This window comes from Protopterus annectens, chromosome 9.part0, assembly GCF_019279795.1.
Source record: "Protopterus annectens isolate FY-2018-M chromosome 9.part0, PAN1.0, whole genome shotgun sequence".
NCBI lineage: Eukaryota > Metazoa > Chordata > Ceratodontiformes > Protopteridae > Protopterus > Protopterus annectens.
In genome coordinates this window covers 858,347,563-858,369,666 of record NC_056743.1, presented here as the reverse complement: position 1 = coordinate 858,369,666, position 22,104 = coordinate 858,347,563, and the positions used below count along the sequence as shown (strand labels likewise).

Below are 22,104 nucleotides of genomic sequence, written 5' to 3'. Positions count from 1 at the left end.
CTCTTAACTGTTGCAGTATTGTCTCCCTCCCTCGCTCCTGCCTCCTCTGCTCTAGCCTATGCTTTCTTGCCCTACTGGCAGAGGGGCTCTTCTCCCTTTTCTTTTTCTAGATGCACATGTTCTTCCTTGACACTAGGGACATTTTCTTCCTCCTGGGGTTTTGTCTGCTCTGCATCCATATGTCACTTTTATGCCCTACACCTTGTGCAGGGAGCATACATGTGACGTACGATGCCTGTAAGTAATAAAGGTCTAGTATACTGGCTGGATGTCGTGCTATCATTAGCAGGAAATCCCTTTAGTTATGAATACTGGCAACAGTGAAGAGAAGGACATCTACTATTATAAGATTTTATACAACTGTACTTTCCTTTGGCATGAGTTTCTGACTTTGACACTAACAGGCCACTTGCATACAAAGTATAAGGCTGTGCAATATACTAAAAGCTAAAATTAAATGTTCTGACACCTAAAAATACAGTGTTGAAGTACTATTCATGAAATAAGACATTATGGAAATTAAAGTTCAGAACTGTACAGCTGTTTTTCTTGTGCACTGCTAGAGTAAAGTCAAACATTTTAATTTTGTGTGATTCTCTTTATTTTAATAAAAAAAAATCGATGGGTGTAAAATAGTGAATTCTGAAAGAATACATTTTAGCTGTGTGAGCATGCTATCTGGCAGAGAATAACAACTGCAATCTCAAGTCTGGTATCGAGATCAATGCTGTTTCTAGTAGGGTTTTCAGACCTAGCCACTGTCCCTGTTTTGGAGGAACATCAATATTTTCAGGCCTGATTTACCCTGCACACGACGTCTCTATATTTCAAGATATGCCCGTATTTTCAGGTTTGATTTACTACTTCACACAAAATTTCTGACTCCCCTTCATCACTTGCAATTTTTTAAGTTGTTTATTACTCAGAAAAGTGCACTACATGGCCAACATGGTAATGCCAACCATAATTTAAAGAAAGAAAGAACAGACTTTACATTTTGCTTTTTCTTAAGCAAAAATAATTACATTGTATGGTAGAAGTTTGCAACACAGTTCATTAAAGTTTACAGATTTTAAAACACACACTGTTAATGTGTTTAGATTTTGCCATCACTTTGTTACACTCAGTTTCTCAAACATGTTTCTGAGTAGTATCCTACACTCCTACTGGAAGGGGGCAAAGTTATATGCTATGTAATATTCAAATTTCATGCAAATTAGATGTCCAGATTTTTAGCAGGATGTATCTACTCTTCAAGGGTCCTTGTCGCTATTTGCAATGCCTGCAGGTTGAGAGGATTGTTTTTACTGTTTCTACATGCAAGCTATCACTGCAAAAACACAACAGAATAATGCACAAACTTGCTTGCATCTACTGTACAATGCTAAAAAATTCTACATAGCTGAATGTGCAGATTAAATCAGATACTGTAGCACTTGTAGGAGCATAGCAGGTTACTAGGCTATTGGCCCTGAGGCCCTTATAAGCCTTGACAAGGGTTTAGCCCAGATTTAGACAAATCAGCACCCAATGCCCCTGTCCAGCAAGGACACTGGTGGAATCCCAGGGGTATATTTTCTGTTTCCCATCCAGTTATCCAGGTTGTGCTTAAAAGGGGGTAAAGAGATACTCTGATGTGGAGAGGGAGTCTATTCCATACATGGGGGAGTCTTTGGGACACAAATCTGTCTTGTCAAAAAGTTCTGTTTATGTCCCAGACCAGGTTTGAGGCCAAGTGTGCAAGTTACTCGAGTGGAGCTTGACTTGTGGATATGCAGCAGTCCCATCAAGGTGGGGTCTGTGATCATCTTATATGCCAGACAGAGGTCACCTCTGAGGAGTGTGTATGACACCGAGTAGAGGGAAAGGACGTTTTGCCTGTGTATGGCAGAGGTTTGAGGCCCTGGATTCTCCTGGTGAGGAACCTCTATGGTCTCTCCAACTGTTGCATGTGCATTGAGAGGTACATGCCGAAAGGTGAGATTTACTCAATGGGCCTTATAAGAGAAGAATACAGGAATGTTATCTCCTTGTCCCTGGATAAGATACCTTTACTTAGGAGATGGGCCATGTAGACGGCTTTCCGTACAACTGAAGCAACGTGGTGGTCAAATGTCAGGTTGCTATCAACTTGGGTGCCCAAATCCTTCACAAATGATTGCATGCTTAAGACATTGTTATTAATGTGACAATTTGAGGGGACATCACTATCCAAAAGGGATGATGATGCATTTTTTGGTATTCGGCTTGAGGCCATGTTTCTGGCACTAGTCATTTCTCTGAGGGAGATGCTCTTGCAAGATGTCTACGTCACTAGGAGAATTGACAACAGCACCCAGCTTGCAGTCATCTTCAAACTTGGTCAGCCTTGGCCCACTGGTTTTAGCCTGCACCTCAGAAAAGTATATTTATTTTATTTATTATTATTTATTTTACATTTGTTCACCGGGCTAGTCTAATTGGATATATGTCCATTTTCAGTAGAGGCCCGGGGAGAAAAGCTCCAAGCATCAGCAGTGACAAAGAATACAATATATAGTAATAGTCAAGTGAATTACAGTACATTGGTCAGAACAAAATTGTACTGAATCATTTAGTAGGTTTAACCTAAGATCAAATACAGAGAGCAAAAGCATAAAAAAAAAAAAAAAAAATAAGTACTACGAAGGAAATTGTTAAATTACAGATAGGCGGCATAGAATAGTAGAGTAGAGAAGTAGAGAGAGAGCAATCAGGGGAATGAGATATCGGTCAGGGTTAGAGCAGGGACATATCCCAAATAACAGAGGCCCCAAGACCGAACCCTGGTGTACACCACTTGTTACGGGTCTACTGCTTGAGGTAGCTTCCCCTACTTTGACTAGGTGGGTTCTATCAGTGAGACAGCTTGCTACCGATTGATGTCTAGATGACAGCGTCCATCTATTATGCCCAAGTGGGGAATAGTGTCAAAGGCTTTGGCCAGATCAAGGTAGATGGTGTGCACTGTCTTGCCCTCATCCATGGCTTTGGTGACGGTCTCAAAGAAGTCGACCAAATTTGGCAGACATGACCTCCCCTTGATGAAGACAAACTGTGTGGGATCGACTGTTTGGAGGTTACCAGTGTCCTTGCTAATGAGGTCCATGATAATCGTTGCATAGCCTTGCAGATCAGGCTAGTTAGGATGATGGGTCTATAATTTCCCGGATTGGTGGATGCTCCACCTTTGTGTAAATCTGTGTAAAGGGATGACAGTGGCTGTCCTCCACTCTGCTGGGACAAAGCCAGTAATCAGGCTTTGGTTGAAGAGGGTGCCTAATAGTCCTGCAAGTTCCTGCCCGAGTTCAAGTAGGATGCAACCTGGTATGTTATCGGATCCAATGGAGGCTGTGGTTTTTTGCCTTTAAGAGAGCAGTGATGACCTCTTCCCTAGATATAATGGGAAGGTGGCAGGTAATGGGGATGTCCCGATTTACTGATGGGGGACAATGGGGTTGAAGTTTTTGCTGAATACGTCAGCCAGCAAGTTTGCTATATCTATGGCATTTATGTACGTGGTGTCCTTGACCACCAGTTCTGAACAGATCTGGGTGCTTCCTTTGAAGTTGCGAACATATGAGAAGGCGGCCTTATGATAGTCTCTAGTAGATGTGGCCAATGAAGTTTGCTTTGGAGGATTTCACTAGTGCTCTTATTCTCTTGTTCAGGCTAAGGAGACATTGCTTCCAATTGGGCACCTGCTCCTTCTTGGTCAACAATTTTTTTCATTTTGTTATAGGAGTTTATTTATTGCAAATGTACACCAGACAGGTTTACTCTTCCTTGCGGAGGATGATGCCATGCATTTATATAAATACTTGTACAGTGCTTTGGTGTAGTTTTGGACACTGGTGACAGTTCCTACAGAGGGGGAAGGGGCTGTGAAGCTGTTTATACCATCCCTCAGGAGGCTGTAAACAGCTTGGAGAAGTTTTTATGTCCGATCCTAGCTAGAGGCAGATTGGGGGAGATGGTGACTTCCAAAGTGACTGCTTTATGGTTGGATCTTACCAGGGAGGATGATACTATAGGGATGCTGCAATGGTTACTCATGTTGGTTAATACCAAGTCCAAGATATTATCACCTGTTGTGGGGGTATCCACTAGCTGTTCCAAGGCATTTGCAATGACAAAATTGAGGAATCTCTAGGCATTTGCGTTCGGGCATGAGTAGTTTGTCTAGTCTATGTTTGGGAAGTTAAAGTCACCCAGGATCAGTGTAAAGGGTTTAATCTTGACATATTAAAACAGGTCCAAATAGGAGGACTAGGCATCGTGTGTCAGATTTGGGGGCCGGTAGCTAGCTATGATTTGAATAGGGGTCTTGTCAATGGTTAACTGTACCTAGGAGTGTCTCCTGTGCGTCATAATGTTAGACCACCTTGGAGATGTGCATGTCTAATGTACACTGAAACTCCACCTCCTTCGACTTTACTGCTCACAGTTTAGGGTCTGAATGTATGATAGAATGTGTAACCAGGTAAGTCTGGGGTGCTCTCCGCAGCTTTGAACCAGGTTTCTCTGACTGCACAGATGTCAGCATTTTCCATGGTTAAGAATGCTTGCAGCGAGTGCAGTTTCTCGTTTAAACTCCTAGCAATTAGCAGCATGACCTTTAATTTGTGTTTTGTTGAAGGTTTTATATTTTTATCGACCTCTGGACTTTTCCAAAAAAAGCACTATGGGGGGACACAAGAGCCTTTGCCAGAAGCTTGATGCCCAGGTGAGACAGAAGCAGGCCATCTCTGGCAAAGCATCGTGGTCTGTTGATCATATCTTCCCAGGCTGTCAGGTACTGGACCCCCCTGGAATGACACCAGAAACTAAGCCAATTGTTAAAGTCAATCATTTTCTGTTTGTATTACGGCATCATTCTAGGTGATGGTAGAATGCTGCTTAAGGCTAGAGACATACCTGCCTGGGACACACAATCAGCGAGCTCAATCATGTCTCTCTTCATATAGTCCAAAGAAGTACTCCTCAAGTCATTCACGCCAACATGGACCATAACAGAGTCATAAAACAGTACATGTTGTTGAGAAATTTGAGTGTGTATCTGATATGGGCAGATTCTGGAACCTGACAGACAACTAACTGACTTTCTCCTTAACCGGCCAGGTGACAGGCATATCTGTGTCTCACAATGGAGTCTCCTATGACTAATATGTTGGCTTTATGGTGAAGCCTTAGTGGCTGCGAGATACAGGTGTGTGGACTATGCATGGTATGTGGTGTGGAGTGCTGTGGAGATCATGTCTTTTTGCCTCGGAGGTCTCCTTTGTTTGGGTATGTTTATGTGGAGGACCTTCACATATGTGGGTGTGTGTTGTGTAGGTGATGTTTGAGGTGTAGTGATTGTGTGGACAATATTTTCAGTGCCAGATATACTGGCTTGGGGGGGGGGGGGGAGAGCATGGACTCTAGGTTCCTAATGTAATTGCATCTCTCTCAAATTGTGTTCCTTGGAGGTAGTAAGTACATGGTTGTCTGTGAACATGAGGCAGTTGCTACACTGTCTCAGGATGCCCATTATTAACCAGACTTGCAGGAGAAACTGTAGGAAAAATTGTCCATCCATATTTCTCAGAATCTGAGGGAGAAAGACCAGGGAGAGCTAAGGGGTGGGCCTAAAGCCCAAGTGCTTAAATCAAAACTAAGAGCTTAGAATAACACAACAATTTAGACAGGTTATAAACAAGCAGTAATAAATTCAACAGAAAAGATGCAATTGAACACTTTAGAGAACAAGCCTCAAGTAGCAGGAAAAAGCAAGATGAAGTAACAGTAGTAGGAAGAAACAAATACAGAAAAATATAAGCAGCTGAATAAAAAAGAGTCTGTTTTATTTATTTTTTTGTTTAAACAAAATGAAAAGAGAGAGAGCAGGAACAGAAGATAATTCATGGTTAAGGGGTTTGGCCTTCCCAAATGATCTCTGTATTAGGCAGAATGAGATCATGAAATGGGACTGGAAGAGTGTCCCAGATCACATTTACAGTAGGGGCGGGCAACTGCAAAAGCCACCAATTTCAGCACGGACCAGAAAACAAAATTTGGTCAGCAAATATATAAATAATTCAGTCAAGCAAAAATAAAGACAGTGCAGTGCACACTGAAACTGCCTATTTACTAAGGCAATGACTGGATACTACACAATAAAGGAGGACATAGGAAAGGATGCTGGATGGGAAAAGGCTTTTAGTGTTCCAATAATTAACAATATAAGTGTTGTATGAAATAAAAACTAAAGTTCACCTAGGAGCAAACGGTAACATCCAGCACAGACCAGGCTACAATGCAACATCATATCAGCAGTATCTTCTGCTAGTGCACACAACTGGTCAAACTCCTTTCTTATCACAATTTTGTATACACATTCTTTCACCATCCAAATTTGTTTTGGTTTATTAGTGTCTTATCAACTCGTGTCCTTGTTGGCATGCACTTTAATACTTTTTTTATATATACATAAGGGCACCGTCTAATACTGTAAATATTTATGCATGCTCTGTTACTTACTATTATTATTACTATTATACAAGTGTCTGTGCAGCTTTTCTCAGTGGGCCTCCCCACCTCTGTACATGTGTCTGTGTGAATATACATATATTTATTACATATAAAAATCACACATTTTACATACATACATATACACACACATGTTTGTGTATATGTATATGTGTGTGTATGTACAGTGCATAACATACAAAACATGTATGTATATGTAATTATATATAGATAGAGAGAGATATATAGGTTTACTTTGTTTCACTGAAAGCTCATTTCACTGAATTTGAATTCACCTTGAACAAATTGCCGAAAGCTCAAATTACTGAAAACTCATTTCACTAAAGTGTAGTACTGGCACTTTGTATAGTACTGTAAGGCAAGTAAAAGGTATATGCCCTTTTCCCCACTGCAGTGCGATCCTGGAGTTAGTATACATAGTTAGGGGGGCACAGCCCTCCACCTAGTTTGGTTTTATATTATACTTCACCAAAAGCTTCCAAACACATTTTAAACCATAGACATACATACTTACAACACCAATGACCAACTCTTCTAGAAGACAATATATACCCAAACTAAGTGGGGAGTTATGCCCACAACACCCCCCCCAACTAATTTATAGTAACTCCAGAATTGCATTACAGTGGGGAAAAGGCACATACATTTTAGTTGCCTTACAGTACTCTACCCAGTGCCAGTACTTTACTTCAGTGAAATGAGTTTTCAGTAATTTGAGCTTTCAGCGATTTGGTCAAGGTGAATTGAAATTCAGTAAAATGAGCTTTCAATGAAACAAAGTAGACCTATTTTATATATATATATATATATATATATATATATATATATATATATATATATATATAAATATAAATAAATAAAAATACACACACATTATATATATATATATTATATATATACACACACACACATATACACACACACACACACACACACATACAGCTAAATGTATAATTGTATATATGCAAATGTAACAAATGTACAAAAATAACTACATTAAAATGTGATGAGAACAAGTAGTGCATAAGAAATTAATGTCAAAGTATCCCAGCGCGTTCTGCAGTGTAACTGCACCTCACAGGCTGTCAGACACCCTTACAATTACATGTACGAACTTTGAGGTTGCACTACCTCAGAGATAAAAGGAAATCCTTGGGTTTTGTGCAAATCCCATTTACTCCAATATACTGTAAACCTGCAGAGAGCAGAAAGTGAGCAGGGCACAGCCCCCCCCCCCCCCAGCACAAGCAGTGTTGAAGGGTGATGCCCCCCCCCCCCCCGACAAAAATGCCAAGATACAAAGTTCTCTTCAGTCACAAACTTGTATTTCTTTTACATGGAATCACTAGCTCTTATCCTGCATCTCAAGTAGTAAGAAATTTCCTACTCCTGTATAGCAGACCTAGTTTTTGGTGTTTTTTTTAATACTTTGCTCAATATGCAGATTAAATTTAAGATCATCATCGATAATGATACCTAAAATCTTTGTATGTGGTTCTACTTAAATGATGGGGTTGTCAAGGGATGCGAGGACAAAGGTTGACTTGTGGTGAGATAGAAGTCAAGGAAGGAATAGCAAAAGTTTATTTTTATTTTATTTTTTTGGATTTAAGAGGAGCGGATTATCAAAGAGACACTTTCTATGCACAGGAACGAGTCTTGGATGTGTGCATGGAGTAGAGAGATATTGTTGGAGTTGGAGATGAGTGTAGAATAGTCAGCGTATTGAATAAGGGTGGACTAATTGCAAGAGGTATAGAGGTCATTGGTGAAGATATTAAACAGAAGGGGGCCTAGGATGGAGCCCTGGGGAACCCCAGTTTTTGGTGGGTAGAAAAGGGGAGCAGGAAGTGAGCCATCCGACTGATTACTGCCTACTGGAAAGATAACTAGAGAACCACGCAAGTGAGAGTCCAGACAGACTGATATCAGACAGTTTATATAGAACTAGAGTGTGAAATGCTATCAAAAGCTTTGGAGAGGTCAAGGAAAAAAGAAGAAAAAAAAAAAAAAAAACAGGATACTAGTTGGTTATTGTCTCCGGTCTCAGCTACGTTTGGCCTGAAACCATGTTGAGTGGGAGTTACCAGGTTATCTTGGAGAAGATGCGGAGTATGGATGCATTTTTCAAGTACTTCTGACAGAGGGGCAAATATGGCTATGGGTCTGGAATTAGATGGATCAGTAGAATTGCCGCCTTTATGTAGTGGTACAGTGTAGAAGGATTTCCAGATATCTGGGACTGTGGCTTCTTGAAATGGTCTATTAATTAGCAGAGATACAGGATAAGCTAAGGATTCAGCAGCTAGTTTGAGGAAGATGGTAAGTAGGTTGTCTGCAGAGGGACAGCAGAATTTAAGTTTGTGCAAGAGAGATTTAATGTAAGCAGCAGAGACAGGTTTAAGGGAGAAAGGGTTTCTGTTGTGTGTGTTAGAAGAGGTAGGAGGGTGGTCAGAGTTATAGTAGGTGTGAGTAAGTGTTTGGATCTTATCTATGAAGTACTTAAGAAGGATGGCAGTTTCTAGTGGGGTATTATTTGGGAAAGAGGTGGGTATGGAAGGATTTCCAGGGTGTAGAATTTTGTTTATGGTAGACCAGAATTTTTGTGGGTTAGATTTTCTGTTAAATTGGGGTGAATTGTAAAAGTTTTTCTTATCTTTGTTAATCAGTTTTTTTTGAACGATTCCCCGAGTTCTCTATATAGTTTTGGTGCACAGCTGATGATTTTGGTTTTAACCCAAGCTTTCCAAATGCTATTTCTTTTATGCATAAGGGATAGAGTTTCTTTGGACAGCCAAGGGGCATAATTAGCTTTAATTCTAATTTGCCTAGTGGGGCCAAGGAAGTCAAGACTATCAAGGAATATGTCATTAAATTGTTGCACAGCATCATTAAGAGGGAGCTGCTGGAGGAAAGAATGGTTAATGTTAGATAATGCGGAGTTAAACATATTGACATTAAAGTTTGAAAGTTTACAACAGCCTGTATGAGTGTGATGTTAAGTTGTCTATCTCGCCTTCATTCTTGCTGGATGGGATCGGAGCCGACCTCGGCTCCGACTCGGCCACTCTAAAAGCTCGAGAGTTGGTTCCACCGGCTCGAGGCTCCCCTTATATCCCACAATGCTAGGCGAGAGTTACCCCAGATCTCGTTTGCCGCTACAGCTTCGAGGTTGGTTGCTTCTACCGGTTCCTGGTGAGTGTTAGCTTTTTCTTCTAAAAGTTACTCTTTTTACCCCTTTTGAAGTTAAATTCTTCTTAGTTAGTGTATATCACAAAACTTTATCCCCGACCCTAATTTTTCCCGTTTCTTTACTAAAGAACCTTTGGTTCTTCCTTGGGCCTTAGGCCTTCCTTCCCTAGTGGAGTGTTTGTGTAGTTTACTTTAATTTTATTGTACTTTAAATTCTAGTATCACTACTAAAATTATTATTTTTCCTGACAGGGTATAACTTGTGTGTTTGGGTGTGTGTTTGTGTACACCTGTCAGTTAGGAAATGTCTAAAGAAGCAAAGGTCTCGATTCAAGAAGTGTGATGCGTGCTGTCAGAAAATGTCTCTGACAGACGCTCACACTTCTTGTGTCTATTGTCTGTTTGCACCTGCAGGACTCCTGTGCTGTGTGCCATGGCTTCAGCCCCAGGGTCCTGCAGGAAAGAAAAAACAAGTTAATTCTGAGAGGCTTATTGAAGCCAGAGGATTCCCTGTCAGTTTCAACAGGGAAGCCCTCTAAGGCATCGAGGTCTTCGGCTCCGGCTTCTGAGCCGAGACCTCAGGTTGTTCAACCTTTGCCTTTATCGGCTCCGGCTGGAGCCGATAAGTCTCAGTCCACAGTTTCTGTGGCTCCCTCGGCTCCAGCCGGAGCCGAGGTTATTGAGGTACCCGTGTCGGCTCCGACCAGACCTTCGGAGCCGACAACTAGAAAGAGGTCTAGGTCACCTTCTCTTGGCTCCGTTCATTCGGCTCCAGGATCTCCCTTGCTATCTGAACAGAGCCAAAGGTCTCATTCCTCTAGGTCATCGAGGCTGTCCGATCATGACCTTCAGAGGGTGGTGAGTCGACTACTTAAGTCCGAGGCACTAGCCCAGATGCTTCAGAGCCCGACTCATCAGTCGGTGCCTGCCCCGGTCCATCAACTCTTTCCTCCTTCGACTCTTTGAGTTCGAGCCGGGTCGTCGGAACCGAGACTGTGATTACCGAGCCGAGACAATTGTCTTCGGCTCCGTTTTCTTCTTTGGAGGAATCTCGGCGCCGGACTTCCCTCGGCTCCGAGGGGGTGAGTGGCATCGGACCCTTGTCCGACCCCCCTCTCCCTCTCGGAGCTTCGGCGCTGGTGAGTTCGGCTCCGACATCGACCTCGGAGCCATCACTGTCGGTGCCGAGGGGGGTTCTTAGCTCCTCGGAGCGGGGACCTCTGGCTCTGCCTGACAGGGGTGCATTCGAGGTCATGCGGAGTGTGTTAGAGCCTGGCTCTACTCCACAGTCGGCTCCGTCCGCCCCTCCCTCTATGCTGCCTCAGGGTAAGTCGACTCACTCCCTCATCCCGGACCGCAGAGAGCCAGCTCCTCAGGAGCTCCCTGTGGGGATTTCATCCTCTTCCGAGGCCTCTCCTGATTTGGCAGAAGAGCCCCCTCGGAAGAGGAAGTGCAAGAGGAAACACATTGACTCACCTGAGTCTATCACGTCAGACACAGATCTGGATGATTCTGAGGGTTCCCCCCGTTCCCCTTCTGAAGATGTCTCATTTGCAGACATTCTGGAGATCCTGAAACAGAGGGGAAATTGGCCAGCCCTCAACCCTTCGGAGGACGAATCTGTGTATCTTGTGGCGTTTGGCTCTCGCTCTTCCACCTCCTGGGTGTCCCCCACCATCGCCCCCCTCATGCAGGTGGTTGCTAAGAAGGCATGGACGGCTCCTGATTCAGTGGACCCCACTCCCAGGAGACCCTCTAAATTCATCACAGCTCCATCAGACAAGCAATTTTTATCAAAAGGAGTTTCTGTGGATGCTATGGTGGTAGCTGCTGCCACAAAGAAGGAACTGGCTGATCCTTCAGTGCCTGTCCATCCACCTAACAAGGAATCTAGGTCCATGGATAGGTGCGGAAGCGGATGTTCTCCTCAGCGACATTTACCATGCGTTCGCTGAATTACCTGTGCCATTTCACTCGTCTTCAAAGGGACTTGATCAAGGAAGCGAGTGAAATGTTAAAGGATCCTACAGCTGCGGGTTTCCAAGAAAAATGAACACGCAGCTGGCTACCCTTAATTCCATATCTAACTCCTCCATGCGCCTCCTCTCTTATGCGGCCGATGGAGCGAGCAGAGCCGCAGGGACAGGTGTAGCCTTACGTAGGCACGCCTGGATGCGGCTATGCAATTTTGCGGACCCTTTCAAGACGTCTTTCACGAACTCCCCTTTTGATGGATCATCTCTCTTTGGTCTTCAAGTGAAAGAAACCCTGACTAGGTGCGAGACTGATGGCAAGACCCTTTCTGCCGTCGGAGTCCGTTTTTCGACTCCTTCTAGACCTTACCCCAAAGGCCAGAAGGGTGGGAAGATGTGGTTCCGTAAACAATCTCAAGGGACTTCGCCTGACGCACAGAGTTGTTTTCCTACCAAAGGCAGAGGTGGGAATAACAATGGTAGACGTCGCCCTAGGGGCAGGGGGGGTCCGCAGAACCAGGGCAATCGGAAGCCTTTCCTGACAAGCCCTTTCAGCATCCCTGAGGTGTTGCCCGACTGCCCATCTTCGGAGGCAGTCGGGGGGAGATTGTCACTGTACCCAGAAGCCTGGCTATCCCTGACTCAAGACAAATGGGTACAGTCCATCATTTCCGAAGGCTATTCTATCCCCTTTCTTCGTTTTCCAAATCAGTCAAAAATCCCTTCCAGATGTTCCACTCGCTCAAAGGGATATAGCAGTTTTGGAAATTTCAAAACTGCTTGCAAAAAGAGCAATTCAGTCAGTGCCAGCAGACCAACAAGGATCCGGAATCTACTCAAGGTTCTTTTTAGTTCCAAAGAAAACAGGGGACTGGAGACCGATTTTGGATCTCAGTGTCTTGAGCAAATCAGTCAAGGAAACAAGATTTCAGATGGTCACGCTGCAATCCATTCTTCCCCTTTTGGGCAAAGGAAACTGGATGTGCTCTATAGACCTTCGGGATGCGTACTATCACATAAAAATGAACAGACGCTCCAGAAGATTCCTCCGCTTCAGGCTGGGAACCAGTCATTTTCAGTTCAGGGCCCTGCCCTTTGGTCTCACCACTGCCCCCCGGGTGTTTACCAAATGCATGGCAGTGGTAGCTTCTCACCTGAGACGACAAGGATTCCAGGTGTTTCCATATTTGGACGACTGGCTTCTCACAGCTCCCACCAAGCATCTCCTTCTGATGGCCAGAGATTATACTTTTCGCGTTTGTCAAAAACTGGGTATTTCAATAAATTGCGAAAAGTCTGTTTTGTCGCCTTGTCGTACTATTACCTACATAGGCGCAAATTTAGATACTATAAACATGTCTGCAAGGCTAACGAACCAAAGGATATCAGACATTCACAAATTGGTGTCACTTCTTCTCAACGACAACAGAGTCAAAGCCAGGTTAGTTCTAAAGGTGTTGGGAATCATGGCAGCGCACATACCTCTCCTTCCATTGGCCAGATACCACATGCGGATCCTTCAGTGGATGCTTTTTACTCAATGGTCATACCAGGAACTTCCAATGTCTCACACCATTATGATCACGCAAGCGTGCAAAAAGCATCTCATGTGGTGGATGTCTTCCCCCCAAGCTCCTGTCGGGAAGACCATTTGTTCCACCTCCTCCGGTTGCTACTCTGACAACGGATGCCTCCCTGATCGGGTGGGGGGGGCATTATCAGGGCAGGACAGTCCAGGGCACATGGCAACCAAACGAATGCCACTTGCACATAAATGTTCTGGAGATGAGAGCAGTGCTTTTAGCGTTGCAAGCCCTTCAAGACTCTCTTCCCTTGGGAACGATTGCAATCCAGACAGACAATATGTCTGTAGTGTGGTACATCAACAAACAAGGCGGAACCAGATCATACCCCCTGTGTCGAGAAGCACTCAGACTGTGGCAATGGGCGATTTCTTCTCAGCGTTTTCTGATAGCAACGCACATCCCCGGGAAGTCCAATCACATTGCGGACAAGTTGAGCAGAGCTATACTCATGCCTCACGAGTGGTCTCTGAAAGACTCTGTAGTGAGAGAAATCTTTCTCAAGTGGGGTCAGCCTTGCTGCGATCTTTTTGCTACTCCCCAAAACAGCAAGTGCAGAGAATATTTCACTCTATTCCCTTTACCAGGCCAACCCAGCAGGGACGCTCTAGTCCAAGTTTGGCCCCGGGGACTTCTGTATGCATTTCCTCCTTTCCCACTGATCTCTCAAGTAATACAGAAAGCTATCGCTCAGAAGGCCTCATTGATCCTCATTGCTCCTTACTGGCCTCGACAAGTGTGGTTCCCCTTTCTACATCGATTTCTTTTGGAGCGACCGTGGAATCTGGACCTAGTTCCAGATCTTTTGATCCACCAGTCGGGTCAGTTTCATCGCTCCCTCCCCTCTCTGAACCTCACTGCTTGGTTCCTCCAGTTCCAACCGTAGCCAGGCTTCCTCAATTATCTCACTCTGTTAGAGATATATTGATAGCTTTCCATAAATCTTCCACTCGAAAGATTTATTTGAGTAAGTGGAAACGCTTCTCATATTGGGCACAAAGAAAGGACATAGATCCTTTCACCGCTTCCATCCAACTAGTCCTTGATTTTCTAGCTGAACTCTTCCATGCAGGTTCATCTCCATCTACTCTTAAGGTTCAATTGGCAGCTATTTCTAATTTCCATGTGGGTATTTCTGAATCTGCCCTAATGTCCCACAAACTTTGCAAAGCCTTTTTGAAAGGAGTTTTTCTTCTCAGACCTCCTATAAGAAATCCTCCTTCTCCTTGGGACCTAAATTTAGTTCTTGCTTCTTTGATTCTTTCCCCTTTCGAACCTGCAGCTTCATGTTCCTTGAAATTATTATCATGGAAAACTCTCTTTCTGGTGGCTATCACATCAGCTAGAAGAATTTCAGAACTTCAAGCACTCAGTTGTCGTTCTCCTTATCTTTTGTTCCATAAGGACAGAGTTTCCTTACGAACTAACCCGTCCTTTTTGCCTAAGGTGGTTTCAACATCAAATCTAAACCAAAGCATTGACCTCCCTGTCTTTTTCCCAGAGTATTCAAATAGGTCTGAACAAAAATTACACTGCCTGGATGTTCATCGTCAATTAAGGTACTACTTGGATAGGACGAAACAATTCAGAAAATCTGATCAGCTGTTTGTCTCCTATGCGAAAGCAGAAAGGGACTTTCAGTTTCAAAGGTATCATTATCCAGATGGCTAACATCTTTGATTTCCCTGGTATATGAAATTAGACAACAAAACTTGCCTAATAAACCTAAAGCCCATTCCACCAGAGCTTTGGCTACTTCTTTAGCCTTCCAAGACAGACTGCCTATTGACACCATTTGTGCAGCGGCTACTTGGGCTACTCCTCACACTTTTATTTCTCATTATAAGTTGGATTTAGCTTCTAGGCATAGAGCTAATTTTGGTTCCACTGTTCTCAGGAGTCTGTTCCGTTAGGCCACCCGGGACAAGGTGCTAGGGACGCGGTCCCATCCAGCAAGAATGAAGGCGAGATAGACAACTTAACATATAGAAGTTATGTTCTTACCATAACGTTCCATGTTAGTTGTCTTCTTCTCACCTTCTTCTTGCGTCCCACCCTCCTTCCCCCTGGCCTGGACAGACCTAGAGGAGTTGTGATCGTGACCTCTCTTTCTACCACCTCTTTCTTAGGCATATGCTGCTCTGCATATTTCCTGGATCAGGATGTAGGTCACCCTTCTTTCTTCCTGTTGTTAGAGGTGGACTCTGTTTTAGAGTTATTCTGTTACTATTATAAGCTGGGGTTAGCTTACAAACGAGATCTGAGGTAACTCTCGCCTAGCATTGTGGGATATAAGGGGAGCCTCGAGCCGGTGGAACCAACTCTCGAGCTTTTAGAGTGGCCGAGTCGGAGCCGAGGTAGGCTCCGATCCCATCCAGCAAGAAGAAGGCGAGAAGAAGACAACTAACATGGAACGTTATGGTAAGAACATAACTTCTATTTTTAGGTGATTGAAGAGAATATCTTTGAATGTGAAGATGATCCCTTTACCTTACCTGACACCTTGAGTGGTTATGGTAAAGGTTAGGGGTGTTTGTGATAATCCATTCTAAAAATGAATCGGTAGAAGAGGTTTTGTGCATGGGTGTGGGGGATGTGATAAGTGTTTTTTCACCTGTGCTTCAGAATGTGTTTTATGCCACAGAATGTTTAACATGTAAGGGATTTCACAAAGGGACGACTGAAAGAAAATTAAACAGAATGTATCAACATGGTTATGCCACAAAAAAGCTGTGTGAATGTGTTATACAGACATAACATTGGCTATAGTAACTTTAAGACATTTATTTTTCTACATACTAGATCATGTTGCAGAGGATGAAAGGTGTGGACATAGAAGAGTCGGAATAGAGTATAAAAATGTTAACAGGGTGAATTTTAAAATCTATTTAAAGAAAATGAAATTAAACAGTTGCCCATTTTTAAGGGTCCTTATTTTCTTCCACTTGCTGGGCAAGTATTTTTTTTCATCAGTCGTAAGTATCAGTTCAAAACTCTACCCTTCAGTCTTACTTCCACTCTCAAAGTGTTTATAAAGTATATGCTAATACAATCTCATTCCTGCTAATACATCAACTGAGGCAGTCTAATTTTGTACAGAATACAGACTGAAGGCTATGGGCAAACTCAGAGATCAGGGAATGAAAAGTCTTATCAAACACCATGCCATCATTTATTTATCAATCATTAACAGTTGTTCCTTCAACACCACAACATGCTATATGCTATGCCTTTTTACCACAAGAAAGGATTTTCAATCATCTTCTCCATAGTTTCTATCCTTCCGTCCAATAACCAGGTTCTTGCTAGTCTGACTCTGGACTCACGGAAGCAGCAAGTGTGATGCCACCACATACTAGATTCCTGAATGATACTACAGTAGACCCATAAGATTCAATGGTTTTTAGGACATCGATCACACACATATCCTAATCAAGACATTTGCATCAAACAAAAACATTTACAATGGCAAGTTGGTCTTTTGCTTGGGGTGTGGAAAATACTGCCATTGCAACACGGCATATTTTCCAGTTCCAGGAATAATCAAGGCTTCATATCAGTACTGTGGTACATCAAGCAAGGAGGCTTTCACACCTCTCCCTTATGCACACAGGCTCTGCAGGTCTCAGAGAAGTCTGTCATGACAGAAAACATGATCATTGTCAGTCTATATTTCCAGAAGTGTTCACCTGTCTAACAAACATGCTGAGCAAAAGTATTTTAAGGCCCCATGAATTGTCCCTCAGTATCTCCACAGCAGAGATGATACTCAATATGTGGGCGTCATCCTGCCTTATCTTTTACCTTCTTGCAAGAACACCAGTTGTTGGATGTTCTACGTAGAAACAAGAACACAAGGAAAAATGTGCATAAAACAATTAATAAACCAAACTATTAGTGCTTTAATTTATACCTCTGACAGACGTCCTTTATCAAAAACTGAAGTGAGTAAATTAGCATGTCTTATAGTATGACATTAACATATGAAACAGTAGCTATTAAGAGATGACATTTCAAAGGCATCCACATCCAACTGCAATTTAAAAGAAGCAAAGCTACCAAAGAATTATTTAATTTTCACAAACAAAATGGGTACAGTTATGGACTAACAATGCAGCATTACAAATGTAGCTATGATGCACGAAAGCCAAAAACATTGCTAAAACAAATTATGCTCCACCTTCAAATTTAATCTCAAAGGCCAATAATACAAGTTATGATGCCAGTTAGAGGCACACCTGATAAATGTGAATACTAGTAACCCTCCTGTTTTCTTACAAGTTTTTGACATAATGTCATACTGACAGCTCACTCAAAATATAAATGACACTAGTTACAATTTTCAAGCATGTCGCAACCAAGTTATCTAAAATAATTTAAATAAACTAGTTACTGTACACATGAAGTCAAAACCGACAACTCCAATGACCAATACTACTAAAATATAGAATCAAGTGTATTATATATATATATATATATATATATATATATATATATATATATATATATATATTACACACACCCATTTATAACCTGTCTAAAAATGCTACTCCAATAAAAGACAAATTTTCTCCATTTAGTCCAACCCCAAGAGTACCACATACAATGAAAATAAGACTTTGGTTGCAGTCTTGCCCTTACCTGTCTGACTGTGTTTACAAACAAACTAGTCTGCCTTTTTGTGAATTAATGCATTATTTCCTTCTAGTAACTGTCACATCACTTAGGAGTGTTCGCTGCATAGCAGAATTTTGTGACCTTAATAAAGCAAATCACCAATTCTAGTTCCAGTGTCAAAAAAAGACTCAAACCCTAGGTACTGAATGTAGTTAATTGTTTGGTGTGTGTTTTACATGTCACTGATACCCATGTTTATGCATCAGGCCAAAAATGTGGTTTGCAACTGCAGGTCAGAATCTGAAACAGCACTGAATAAGCAACTCCAACCATAAAACTTCAATGCAACTCAAAATACATCCATCTCCCCTTTTTCCAATTTTTGCACATGGGGTCAGGGTGTCACTTCAACAGTGACAATCATCTAGAGCAAAGGTCTACAAGGCCAGGTGGCTAACGCTGCTGCAGTTCTTCCATGCCACACACACACAAAACTATGGCCAATTAGGGGCATCCAATCCAACTACTGCTGCATATCTTTTAATGTGGGAAGAAACCTGAGCACCTGGAGGAAACCCACACTACCACAGGCAGGACACACGGACTCCATACAGAAAGCACCTCAGCCAAGAATCGAACAAGTGAACCTCTTGCTGTGAGCTGACAACACCATCTGCTGTGCCACTGTGCCCCCCCCCCCAAGACAACATCATGTAGGAAATTTCCATTAGTACAGATAATCAAAAGTTGCCCTTCCAAAAGCACAGACACTCTTACCAAATACAGACAAACAGTAGGAAACCACAGTACTTTTACTACAACTTGAAGCAGAAATATTATAAAGTAAATGCTCTTTTCACCACAATGAACTTGGTGTTCCAATAAAATTGTATTTGGATGGTAAAAAAAAAAAACTTGAAATCAACCAGGATAGCAGCTCTCCTTCGGGTCATTTTGGTGTAAAACAAAATTTTAAATAGCTACTTACAGGAATGTATAGACATCAGCACTGCTGAAAAAGTTTAAGATATGATTAATTTTCTTTTCTTTTAGTTCTGTCTGGCTGTCCATTGATGCACACATGGCAATCCCTCTCATTGTGCTTCTTGTTATCTATGCAATCGAGAAAGAGACTGGCGGAGAACTTGAATATAACGTCGGCGACTTGTTCTCTAACCCACATTTCAACACAGTAAATGTGTTAATGGTCTGATAATTCATTTCAATTTAAAAAGTACATGTGCTTATTTTCACACTCTTGTCAAGACTGCAGAACTGTTTACAAGAAGGACCAGTATCACCACTAACTCCCAATAAGAACAAGAGAATTTTGTGTTTCTAAGGTCAAGTGCCACACATCCTAAACAAGTCTCATTTACTTCTTTCAGAATATTACTTAACATATTTTCCAAAAACCATGGCAGAGTGGGAGTAATTCAGAATGAGGGACGGACTTTTATAGAATGCACCAATAACAGTCCTGAATGGAAGAGATTCGAGTGGACATGCCACCAGTGACTGATTTCTCCACAGGAATGTTCAAGGAAAGTACGTTTGGAGAGTCAGTAATCTTCAGTTTCACTTTGTTACATCACAAACTAGCACTTCAATAAGAAATGTTAATCTAGAAAAACATCCCTCCAAAATTATTACTCCAGAGTCCAGTAAAAACTCACTGTATGCATTAGCATGTACCTTCTACATGTATTACTAAGCATATTATCAAACTGGCTGTGGCTAACTCACTAGTAATGCGTTTGGTCTTACTTCTGTAGAATACTATTGCATTTTAGTCATATATAGGAATTGTAACACGTATATTCTCATTGGTTATGCAATACAATCTTACTTGCATCCAAAGAGGCTACTGAAAAAAGACTAATGATTTTTTTAAAATTAATACAGGATTACAGTGGACACAAACCAAGATTAATTATTCCTTTTCATGTCCCTGAACACCAGGTTAGTTTACCGTAAGAAAGTCCTTCCAGTTAAGTGTAACATGTTCTAAGACATCAAATTATAAAGAACTCTGACTTACATGATGAGGCAGGTTCAAAACCTAAGTTAACAATATTAAGCATGACTAGGCCTCTGTTCCACAATAAGAGAAACTGTCTGCAAACTACAAGTAAACACGTTTCCTATGCTACAGTGTAACACTGTATGTGATTGCACATATACACACTACAGAAACGTGTACGCACATGTAACATAATTACTATCTCTGATCAGGGCTCTGCTAGTATTCCGCATTTTTTACTCTGCATTTATTTTTGTTATCCCTAGAAAACTACAAGTTTAAAACGATTAGTCTAATGAACGAAAATAATACAAACCAGCGGCACCATACTGCTTTCGCATTTAACCTCATCACACGGCTTGACTGCTTTAGGATCCCATTTCCTCTTTGCAATATTGCTTTATTTCGAAAACTGCCTGCAAAGATGGGCTGCCACATCAACGTTACTAAACTACTCGAGAAAACGATACATTACATGCCCGATCTGATCAGTTAGTGCATATTTTTGTAATGGATTATCTATGTTTGTAATACAGACCTGAGTTATACACACTAAATCTGAAACATTCCCTCTTCAAAGCAGTGGAACTGCATTCAACCCGAGTTGTTGTGATTCAGTTCAGTTATTTCTATTAATTTCCCCTTGTTTACAAGCAAATCTCTAAGAGGACTTGTATGGTAAAAAAGCGTAGGCTTGAAGTCTATACATTCATTGTCGGCATTTGACTTTATACCACTCATCATCGCTATTTTCAATGGACAAGAGCGTTTCTCTTTCTTGATCTCATTTATAAGCTTTACAGGAGGTTGAGAAATGCCATTTTTTTGTGTAGCTTATCCCGTACGCAGCAGAAAAACGTTACATTATAGTGTTATGATCCCCGAGACTTAGACCAAACCCATTCCCAAATTGCTTAAACTTTAAGTCCAAGTGATTCCCTAGCCCACGAAAGCAAATAAACACATTTTCAGACTCACAATATACAACCAACTCACACCTCCAATTAAATTGATGATTACCTTTGCCAATAGTACCAAACCTACCTGCCTCCTAATTTCTGCACACGACTTTTGCAGCTCACCGGCTTTTCTTCCTCTTAGTGTCCACTCCTGACGTCAGCTGTAAGAGACGTGGCATTCCTGTGAATTCAACGCCCGCGAGATGTTGATACTTTCTCACAATAACAAGTTATGTGAAGCGCTCTGATTTACCCCGAGGGTAAGCAGCGATTGGAGTGGTACTGTACTATAAATCCTGCTACCGGACTTGAAACGTGGAATTAAGCCTTTTTTTTTTTTTTTTTTTAGTTTAGCTATGTGTAGAAGATTGTTTCTCCAGAAGTGACGAATGCGTGTCAGGCTTTCAGGTTCAGTTATTAGTATGCACATCTGTTAAAACAGAAGGTTTTAATTTGTCCTCCGTGTTTACGTTTCTGTTGTATTCAGTCATATTTATATAGTCGGGTCCTTGGCTGCTACGCGTGCACTTTGCCTGCTGCGTATGGTTTCCGTGTGCTGATAATTAGAATACCTTTCACCTGCTATATTTTCACTTCGGAGCTGTATGTACATATTTTAGACGTACTTTAGTGTGAGCCAGTTTTCTCATTTAAAAACTCCCATGTTTGATGCTCCAATTAAAAAAAAAAAATGCATCACAACACATTTGGTGTTACTTTAACTAATACCATTGCCTGGGGTGGATGATTCTGAATATTATTATGATTTTTAAATGACTTGTAAAACAGTGACTGGCCACTAATATTCAGAAAGGAGCACATTGATAGGCCAGCCCAACCAGCGTGTATGTTGTAAATCCAAGATTATACAATAACTCCCATTAATATTCCAAAACATGCACGCTGATTGGTCAGCGTGCCTGTTGTAAATCCGATTTATACTAATGGAAAAAGGTCTAGTCGCCCGGACTTTTTGCATGAGTATGTCTTTACTTTTTTGTGTGTTAGGCAGCAGTGGAGAACGGAAGAGCTCATCGCCTGAGTGAACAAACTACAACAGCTGTGGGTAAATCCAGCATTACCCACACCCAGGCGTGGGTTATTGCTTAAGTATACCACACCCAACATAGTCTGTTATTGCAATAATAATTAATGTAATCATCCAGTGTTGTATTGAAGTAACCCCCCATTGGACTGTGAAGTGGGCA

General features: G+C 41.9%; 1 protein-coding gene across 1 annotated transcript in view; it reads right to left on the bottom strand.

Moving 5' to 3' along the window:
* Positions 1-21,183, bottom strand: part of SLC39A7 (solute carrier family 39 member 7) — a 409,960-nt gene extending 388,777 nt beyond the window's left edge. Inside the window, exon 1 of the mRNA XM_044083574.1 lies at positions 20,982-21,183. The gene's annotated coding sequence lies outside the window, so the exon portion shown is untranslated. The remainder of the gene's footprint in view (positions 1-20,981) is intronic.
* Positions 21,184-22,104: the final 921 nt, after the last annotated feature.